At 52.0% G+C, this 9,627-nt stretch overlaps 1 protein-coding gene across 7 annotated transcripts in view; it reads left to right on the top strand.

The window, feature by feature from the left end:
- Positions 1–2,868: 2,868 nt before the first annotated feature.
- NLRC3 (NLR family CARD domain containing 3) overlaps positions 2,869–9,627 on the top strand; it is a 34,610-nt gene continuing 27,851 nt past the window's right edge. For all 7 annotated transcript variants that reach the window (XM_047713905.1, XM_047713901.1, XM_047713906.1 and 4 more), the window contains exon 1: positions 2,869–3,185. The gene's annotated coding sequence lies outside the window, so the exon portion shown is untranslated. The remainder of the gene's footprint in view (positions 3,186–9,627) is intronic.

The following is a 9,627-nucleotide window of genomic DNA, read 5'->3' as shown; positions in this document are numbered from 1 at the left end:
TTGTGCCTGTCCTTCATTGCAAGGGGTGAGCCAGGCCTGCTGGCTCCTCGTGTCCCTTTGGTTCTTAGATAAGAGATGTGTGTTCATCCATTCGCCCACTTTCAGACAGCCCCTTGCTGCAGCCTGGGGCCCAGCCCTGTGACCCTGGAGATTGTTACAGATACAGCCTTGGGCCTGCCCAGACCCACTGAGTCAGGATCTGCATTTTCCTGAGATGAGCCTGTGATGCCTGCTGTGCCCTGGGCCCAGCGGAGAGCGGTCAGAAGCTAGCGGGTGCTTCTAGGCTTCAGCCAGACTGACTTGTCCCCGTGCTGGATGTGAGGGTCCGTGCTCAGGTGGCCTCAAGGGACAGCTTCCTGGGAGAGGAGGGGGACTGTAAGCTGGGCCTCAGGTGCACGCGGCATCCAGGGAGGTGAAAGCGTTTTTTGAACACGCGCTGTAGGATGCCGGGGCTCTGATCTCACGGCTAACAGCAGAGGAGACTAAAGATGGAATCTGGCCTGGTCTAGAAGGTACCATGTGTTTCTTACACCAAGGACTTGCTTCCCTACCCTAGTATGGACTGTTTTAGGGAAGTGAGGTGGGGTTCGGGAGGTGGGAGGTCACTTGGAGTCCTTACCTGGCTTCACTGACTCATGGAAACCCTAGACTTGGATGGGCAGCTGTGGGTGTACTGGGAGCCCTTGCTCCACGGAAGGCAGCCGGGTCGGGCGGAAGCTTAACCACCTGCAGGTTGATAAGATATTGGGGGAGGGGTTGAAACAGGTAAAAAGCTGCAGACGAGGGAAAGGTTATGGGGAAAGCAAGGCCTGGTGGCTGAGGGCCTTGGCCAGGTCAGGTCTATGCATTGTGTCCCCAGGGACCAGCAGGGGCCAGCAGCGGGCCTGGCCAGGGCCTGAGCCCATGTGCAAGGCAGGCAAAGGGTTAAAAACCAGCGCTGCGGTAAAGACACCCCCACAACCAGAGAATAGGCAGTGTCCTTGACCTTTCCACAGAAGCCAGACCTACTGACTCCCAACCAGAAAATTAGGTCCAGCTCCCCGAGAAGGAATCTGATGTAGATGAGCGAGGCTTGCAGTGGGCCTGCTGCACAGCAGGCAGACGGACGCTGCCTTCCAGAAGCCCTGCTCGGCCTCGTGAGGGGTGCTCAGCTCAAGAAAACGGCGGCATGCTGAGCCCCAGAGCAGTGGAAAGCCACGTGGCTCCCATGCCTTGCTGTGCTGTGTTGAACCCTCCCCTGCCTGTCCGCTTCCTGTGGCTGGCCTGGCCACGGTTGCTCCACAGGACGGTCATAGCCCAGTTCCAGCAGGGTCCAGGCAAGGGGGTCCCCGGGGGCCTGCGCAACCCCCGGGAGGCCCGTGCCCTTGCAGGCAGTAAGCCTCGGGAGTTGGGAAGGGCTGAGGCCCTGCCTGTCTGGCTGTCACAAGTCTGGGTGGACAGTGAGCTCCAGAATGAGAACAACCGTGGGAGACAGTGCCCCAAACATACAAACACCCAGGAGAGTCAGGACGAAGGTCTCCCAGCCTCTCACGGAGTAGCTGGCAGAGGGAGCCCATGGGCCAGCCCTGGATGGCCACGGGCCCTCTGTGTGAGGTGGATGCCGAAGTTGCAGAGGAGGGTGCCCAAGACCCCCAGGGAGCAGGCTGTTTCCTCCTGTGCTCAGGATCCCCCTCCCCGAGCTGTGGAGGGGGGAGCAGAGCGTGCCTCCTGGCGTCGTCGCTCAAGTGACAGATACCTACCAGGCCCCTGCGGCTTCCAACATCCTGTGGGCGGCCTGGTTTCAGACGCCTTCGGTGCACCTCCCAGCCGCGGCTACAGTGTGTGCTCTGACGGCCGGTGGCCTCAGCAGGCTTCTCGAGGGCAGCCCCCATGCGTCTCCCCCCGGCACCGGCAAGCTGCTGGGGCCTCTGAAGGCACTGCTGGGAGGGAGGCAGGGAGGGGGGCCCAGAAGGGTGTCACTGCACAGAGAACTTCTAATCTACCACTGCAGTCCCCCTCTGCTCCCTTCTCCACCATCACCTGCGCACAGCCCAGGAGAACAGGCTAGAGAAGCACGTGGCCCTTCCCACCGCCCTTTATCCCCCAGCTGCCGCCATCGCCTGAACCCACTACCCTCCTGCTCTATGACCATCAATGGCTCCCAGCTGGCCTGCTTAGGAAAACTGAGCCACCCAACCCTGGGCTCCAACCTTGTCTCCGTGGCTCCACATTAAGAGGATTGCCTCCTGTCACCTGAGGATGTCCTGTACTTTTCCTCTATCTCCTCCATACTATTCCTCATGCTTCTGTTGACCACTCTGGGCATGCCCTTCCCCTCACCCCTTCACGCCCACGTGCTGAGGCCCACCTCCGGGGCCTGAGGGAACTGCCACACTCTGCTGTTTCAGGGTACAGCCGGCCTGCCTTTGGGAAGACGCTGTGGGGTACAGCTGGGGAGCAGGTGCCTGCTAGGTGCTAGAGAGAGGAAAGCACAGGAGATGAGACAGGATGACGAGGGCCACGGCCACAGCACAGCGTGCCAGCCTGGAAGTGAGAGGGCTCTGCTCCAGACACAGTGGCCAGCTTCCTGCTGTGTGGCCTTGGACAAGTCACTGAACGCCCCTGCAGCCCGTCTCATTTCCCTCCGGCCCCACAAAAACCAAGGTCTGCTGGTGCTGAGACTGTTTTCCTCTGTGGCCTTGGTTGGACCTCTCTGCTGAGCATGACGTCTGCAAGGGTCCTCAAACCGAGATCCTAGCAGCACCCCTGCCTCTCTGACTTACAGGCAGCGACGGGGCCAATGCGGGCAGCCGCGGCTCACTGATTTGTCTGAGAGGCTGTTGGCTTTTGAAATCAGACAGGAAGGAGGGTTGAGGTGGAGCCCGGCACAGGAAGAGGTGAGGAGCCCCAGCTGGCGTGACAGCCGGTGGGCTCCGGGGACTGCGAGAGCCGGAGGGCCACAACCCCCCTGCCCTGCACGGGCAGCACCTCCCCATCCCTTCCCGCAAGACCTGGCTCCTGCCTTGCACAGATCCTGAGGGCTCGAGGCCCGGCTGGCCGGCCACAGAGAATTCCGGGACACCCCCCCACCCTGCCACCACGCCGCTGCCTCCGCCCACTGGAGCGTGGGCTGAGCGTGGGAGCACCGGGATGGAGCAGCCCGAGCCCCCCAGTCTCGGCCTCCCTAGGACAATGAGGCCCAGAAGGTAAGTCAAGCCCGGGCTGCCTCAGCACAGGACGGGGAGGAAGAAGAGACTGCAGGAAGGACCGTGACTTTTAAGGCCTGAGCTGCTGTAGGGAGCAGTGGCTGGGTGGCGCGGAGAAGATGTCCCCGTGGGTGCTGGCAGCTGCTGAGCAGGACTAGTTCTCCGTGTGGAATAAACAAACATGTGCCCAAGGGCGGCCCACAATGGGCCGAGGGGACACAGCCCAGCTCCCCGGTACTAATGATGGGCTAGGAGGAGCAGGAAGTAGCCAGCAAATGCTGCAGGCAGGCAGAAGGGAGGTCGAGCGGGGCAGCCCAGGGGAGAAACCTGGCATCTTCAGACCTGGGCTCCATTCCTGGCATTCCCCTTCCACCTGTAAGATGGGGGTGACAGTGCCAGACTTGCCCCAGGGTCCCAAGCGCCAAGGGTGGATGGTGCAGGTGGGCTGGGGTCCTGTTGGGTGAGCAGCCCCAAGGGCTCTCTCCCAGCCACTCCTTTGGACGGAGATGAGGCGCGTCATTCTGAGAGAGATGGCAACCACATAGGCCTTCTCAGAAGGTGCCGCTGAGCTGGACTGGTGTGGCTGCTGGGCATGGGGGCCATGGCCCAGCTTCTGGGCTCCCAAGCTCCTCTGGGTCTCCTCAATGGGGGCCACAGGCTTTCCCCGAGCTGGGGTCTCTCTCTTGGCCACCACAGGCCACTCTGAGGCTGGCTCCCAGGTGGGGTGCCGGCTGGCCGGCCCTCCTCTGTCCCAGGGGCACAGCAGTTTCACGAGGGCTGTGTCCTGCAGCAAAGGTACCACTTCCTCCCCTCTCTGGGAAAGGCTATTTGGTTTCAAGTGGTCCACAGCCATGGTGCTGGGCTGCCTCAAAGGGGCTGAAAACTGTGCTCTTGGGCCTTCGGAGGCGGGGTGGGGGCGGGGAGTTGGGAGAGAGGAGCACCCCCGAGCCCGTGGCCTGAGGGAAGGGCAGCCCAGGCAGGAGGTCAGCTCCGTGGGGTTTACAGCCGTGGAGTGCAGGTGGGCCGAGGGAGGCTGGCCATTGTGCACGGGCCACAGACAGCTAGGACTAAGGCCCCAGGAAGGGGAGCATAGGACAAGACAGGACCTGCTGGGAGAGCTGATGAGTCAGTCGGGACCTGTGTCTTATCAGGGATGAGACAGAAGCTCAGCTGTAGAGCCTGAGGGACAGGGTCTGAGTGACAGCGAAACCAGCGAGCACAGGTCCTCCGCTGCGTCCTACCCCATGGACGAGGCTCTGGAGGATGCGTGGGCAAGGGGAAGCCGGGCTCCGGAGGAAGGGCGTCCGTCTGGTCTGGCCCCGCCCAGCACAGCTCAGACCTTCTCATACTGACGGACTTCTGGCCTTCAGATCCCCCAAGGCCCCCCGAGGCCCACCTGCCCTCCATCTTCCCCACCTTGAGGCTGGCGGGGCCTCTTTCCACTCTCACTAGAGGAGGACTACACTGGGCAGGACCTGTCTGACTGTCCCTGGTGGACATGTGGCCCCTGGGTCATGCTCCACTCAGAGGCCTGGGGTGAGTTCCACCCTGCAGGGCAGCATCTGGGCTGCACACAGGGCCTGCTGCCACGAGTGGCCGGGTAGCTGTCCCGTGGAGGAGCTCTCTCATCAGCCTCCGATGCTGGCCCTGGATTTTAAAGTATAAGTACACCCCATGGAATACTTGGGATATACTTATACTTAAAGAACCACTGTTTATCTGAAAGTGAAATTTTACTAGGCGTCCTGTATCTTAATTTGCTAAATCTGACCCTCTCCCCCGAGGTCGGCAGGGGTTAAGAAAGAGCAGTGTCTGATTCAGAGGAAGTGCTGGTTTCCAACACAGAGAGCCTGATGGGACTGCAGGGTGGGGGCGGGGGGAACTCACCCCTCCCAGCTTCCCAGACACACTCGGTCCTGTCTCCTCTCCCCTAACTCTTGCCTGCTGTGGTCCCTCCTCTGTCACTTGCCCAGCCTCTCTGATCTAGCTAGCGGTTCTCAATTCTGCCAGCTCCTTACAAGCATCTGGGTAGCTTTAAACTACACACGTGTTGAGGCCCTACCTCACACCAAAGACACCTCTAGGTGGTTGGGCTAAGCAGTGGCTTTTTAAAAATAGTGCTGCGTGGAAGGGCTGTCTGATTTGGCCATTCCTCCTCTGAGTACATACACCCCAAGGGCTAACAGCAGGGACTTGAACAGGTATTTGCACACCCGTGTCCACAGCAGCATTTACTCACAAGAGAAAAAAGGTGGAAACAACCCAAATGTCTGTCAAGGGATGAGTGAACACAAAATGTGGTCTATCCATAAGATGGAATATTACTTAGTCTTAAAAAGGAATGAAATGTTCATATGTGTTAAAACAAGGATGAACCTGGAAAACATTATCTTCAGTGAAAGAAGCCAGACACAGGGGCGCCTGGGTGGCTCAGTGGGTTAGGCTGCTGCCTTCGGCTCAGGTCGTGGTCTCAGGGTCCTGGGATCGAGCCCCGCATCGGGCTCTCTGCTTGGCGGGGAGCCTGCTTCCTCCTCTCTCTCTGCCTGCCTCTCTGCCTGCTTGTGATCTCTGTCTGTCAAATAAATAAATAAAATCTTTTAAAAAAATAAATAAATAAATAAATAAATAAATTTAAAAAAAAAAAAAAAAAGGAAAGAAAGAAGCCAGACACAGAAAGACAGACACCATATGATTTCACTTCGGTGAGGTCCCTAGAGAAGTCAGCTTCCCGGCGACAGAAAGCAGAAGGGTGGGTGTCCGGGGCTGGGAGGAAGGAAATGGCAAGCCTAGTGCTTCATAGGGGCAGAGTTTTCGGGAGAAGAAAAAGTCAAGATGTAAAAGTCATCTTACAGATGGTGGTGGCGGCCTCACAGCATTGTAAATGCACTTAGTACCACTGAATCGTACACTTAAAAAAATGGTTACAATGACAGTTTTTACGCTGTGCCTATTTTAATAAATTACATTTAAAAACTGCTCTAGACACTGTCCTGCCAGAGCGGAGAAGCACTGAGTCTGGTCCCCTCGTACGGCCACCACCCCTGACCCCGGCGGCAGCAGTCTGTCACCTGTGGGGGCCTCTGGACAACCAGTGACACAAGTCCACGTCCAGCCCCGGGCCGTTGACATCACTGATGCCAACAGCCACACAGACGCCCTAGCGTCCTGGCCTCATGGGCTAAGGGGCCCCAGGAACATTGCTTCCTTTGGGTTTAGGCACATTTGCATTTGTAGAAAACGGCCAGCATCACTGGCCTTGATTTGAGCTGTAACTTACAGATAGTAAGAGAACTCCACGGGTTCTCACACGTGTACATGCCTGCGTGTCTGTCCCAAGCAGATCCACGTGTGGAGGTTTCCAGTGCCCCAGAACTCCCACAGGCCCCTGCCCATTCGGAACCACCCCCGAGGGCAGCCACTGCTCTGCCTCTGCCTCACTGGTTGGGCCTGACTTTAGGAATCACAGAGCGTGGTCTCATTTCTCTCACTCCACACGTCTGCGAGAGTCAGCCACATGGCTGAGTGTGTCAGTCCTTCGCGTTCTGTCACTACTAGGCAGGACCTGACTGTATGAATGTACCAAAAAAGAAAAAAAAAAAAGGAAACCCATTCTATTGTTGATGGATATTGGTTGTTTCCACTTTTTTGAACACTATGAATAAAGCTGCTAGAATATTCTGACACAATGTGTTGATGGATATAAACACTTGTTTCTGTTGGATATACACACACCCAGGCAGAGAATTGCTGGATCACAAAAAATAGGCATAATTAGTCTTATCACCACCAAACATTTTTTCAAAGTGATTTCAGTTTCCATTTCTCTGATGACTGAGGATATACATATATATATATATTACTATTTAAAACATTTTCTTTCTAAGAAGCGGGGGAAGGGCAGAGGTGAGAGAGAGAAAATCTTAAGCAGGCTCCATGCCAAGCAAAGAGCTGGACGCAGGGCTTGATCTCATGACCCTGAGACCATGACCTGAGCCCTAATCAAGAGTCTGATGCTTAACCAACTGAGCCACCCAGGCGCCTCTCTAATGACTAAGGATATTATCTTTTGTGATACATCTTCAATTTTTTGGCTCAATTTTAACTGGGATGTCTCACTGATTTTTAAATGTATCAGAGACATCCCCTAGTCAGCAGTCTGCTTTCTCACCCTTTTAAAACTGTCTTCTGTTGAACAGATATCCTTAATTTTAATGAATCCTAATATGTCGCTCTTTCCTTTCATGGTTAGTGCTTTTGTGTGCTCTGTCTAGTCCTAACCTCAAGTTAGCTTACCTTAGCTCAAGTTCCTTAAAGCGTTCTATAGTTTTTTCTAAAGGCTTGGCTGTCTTACACACATATTTACATCTATGATCCAGCTTGAATTAATTTTTGTGCATGATGGGAGGGAGGGGGTCAAGGTCCATTTTCCTATAAGACTATCTCATTGGAAAAGCAGAATTTAATACAAAGGCCATCCTTTCTCTGCTGAACTACAGCGGAGCCCTTGTTTCACATCTGGTGACCATACACGTATGGGTCTCTTTCTGGACACTCTATTGGTATCTGTCTGCCTTTGTGGCAATACCCACATCCCTAGACTAGCTTTGATATTGTGTAGTGTAAGTTTTCAAGCTTAGTTCTGCTTTTTCAAAATAATTTTGGCTAGTCCAGAGTCTTTTGCTTTACATACATGTCTGAGAATCAGCTAGCCAACGTCTACCCTCCCTTCCACATCAAAAAAGCTTGCTGGAATTTTGATTAGAAAGTCATTCAATTTATAGGTCAATTTGGGAAGAGATAACATTTTAACAATATTAAGTCTCCCAACCCATGAATATGTTAAATCCCTCCTTTAGGTCTTCTTTAATTTCTTTTAGTATCTTTTGTAGTTTTCAGTGTGGAGGTCTTGCAAATTGTTTGCTAGATTTATTCTTAGATATTTGCTTTTTAAATATTTCAAGATCTTACTTTCAATTTCATTATTGCTAGCAAGCAGAAATATATATGACATTTTTATGTATTGATCTTGTGTTCAGAAATTTTGCTAAGTTCATGTGTTAGTTCTAATCAATTGTAGATTCTTTTGGATTTTTAGTGTATACAATCATGTCAACTGGAAATAGTGACAGTTTTTTTTTCCTTTTCTTATCCTGATACTTTTTATAGTCTCATTTTCCCTAGTGCACTAACACCTAATTAAAAAATGAAACAAAACAAAATATCAACCAGAAAAGGTTCCTCCTGGGGAATAAATGTGAGCCATATACTTAACTTGCTTTTATATTATTTAAATGTTTTTAATGAGCATGTATTACTTTTATAATTCTGTAAGCAATCTATTTAAATGAGGTGGGGAAGCAATAAATGTTAGCAAAATCTAAGCAGTTGAAATTTATAAAACAGGGGCACCTGGCTCAGTTGGTAGCATATGTAACTCTTGATCACAGGATCATGAGTTCAAGGCTCACACTGGGCACAGAGCCTACCTGAAAAAAGAAAAGAAAAGAAGAGAAGGGAAGGGAAGAGAAGAGAAAAGAAAAAAGAAAAGAAGAGAAGAGAAAAGAGAAGAAAAATTCAAAAAATAAAAAACAATTTCTTGGGCACCTGGGTGGCTCAGTGGGTTAAGCCACTGCCTTCGGCTCAGGTCATGATCTCAGGGTCCTGGGATCGAGTCCCACATCGGGCTCTCTGCTCAGCAGGGAGCCTGCTTTCCCCTCTCTCTCTACCTGCCTCTCTGCCTACTTGTGATCTCTGTCTGTCAAATAAATAAATAAAATCTTAAAAAAAAAAAAAACAATTTCTTAATCACATTGTCCTGTAGTTCCAGCTTTTCTTTATTTGGCCAGACAAAAATGGGATCTGATTACCACAACCTCCCCCAAAAAGGTATCCTATCATAATTCTGAACACCTTAATTTCTTTCCATATAAAAATACATTATCAAATATCCAGGAAGCTCAATAAATTCCAGGTACGATGAACTCAAAGAGGCCCGTACTAAGACACATTATAACCATATAACTTTCAAAAGACAAAAAAGAAAACATTGAAATGGGCAAGATGGAGGAAACTATCACATAAAGGAACCTCAGTAAGATTATTAGCAGACTTTACAGGAAAAAAATTGGTGCACAAGCTAGTATTATCGCAACTTTGGGTTATAACTCCAAATTCTGTTTCTGCATAATTTAAGAAACTAAAGAAGGGGCGTGTGGCTGACTCAGTTGGTAGAACATGTGACTCTTGATCTCACAATTTTGAGTTCGAGCCCCACACTGGGTGTACAGATTCCTTAGAAATGTTTTGAAATTAAAGAAAAGAGACTAGAGAATTTAAAAGAATCATTAATTTACGTTTGGGGGGCACACAATTATAAAGATGCAACACTGTGATGTTGACAACCGGAAGGGTCAGATGGAATTACAGAGGAGCGAGGTTTTTA

The sequence above is a fragment of the Lutra lutra genome, chromosome 18, assembly GCF_902655055.1.
Source record: "Lutra lutra chromosome 18, mLutLut1.2, whole genome shotgun sequence".
Taxonomy (NCBI): domain Eukaryota; kingdom Metazoa; phylum Chordata; class Mammalia; order Carnivora; family Mustelidae; genus Lutra; species Lutra lutra.
The sequence above is the reverse complement of the archived record's forward strand: the minus strand, read 5'-3'. Positions and strand labels throughout refer to the sequence as shown.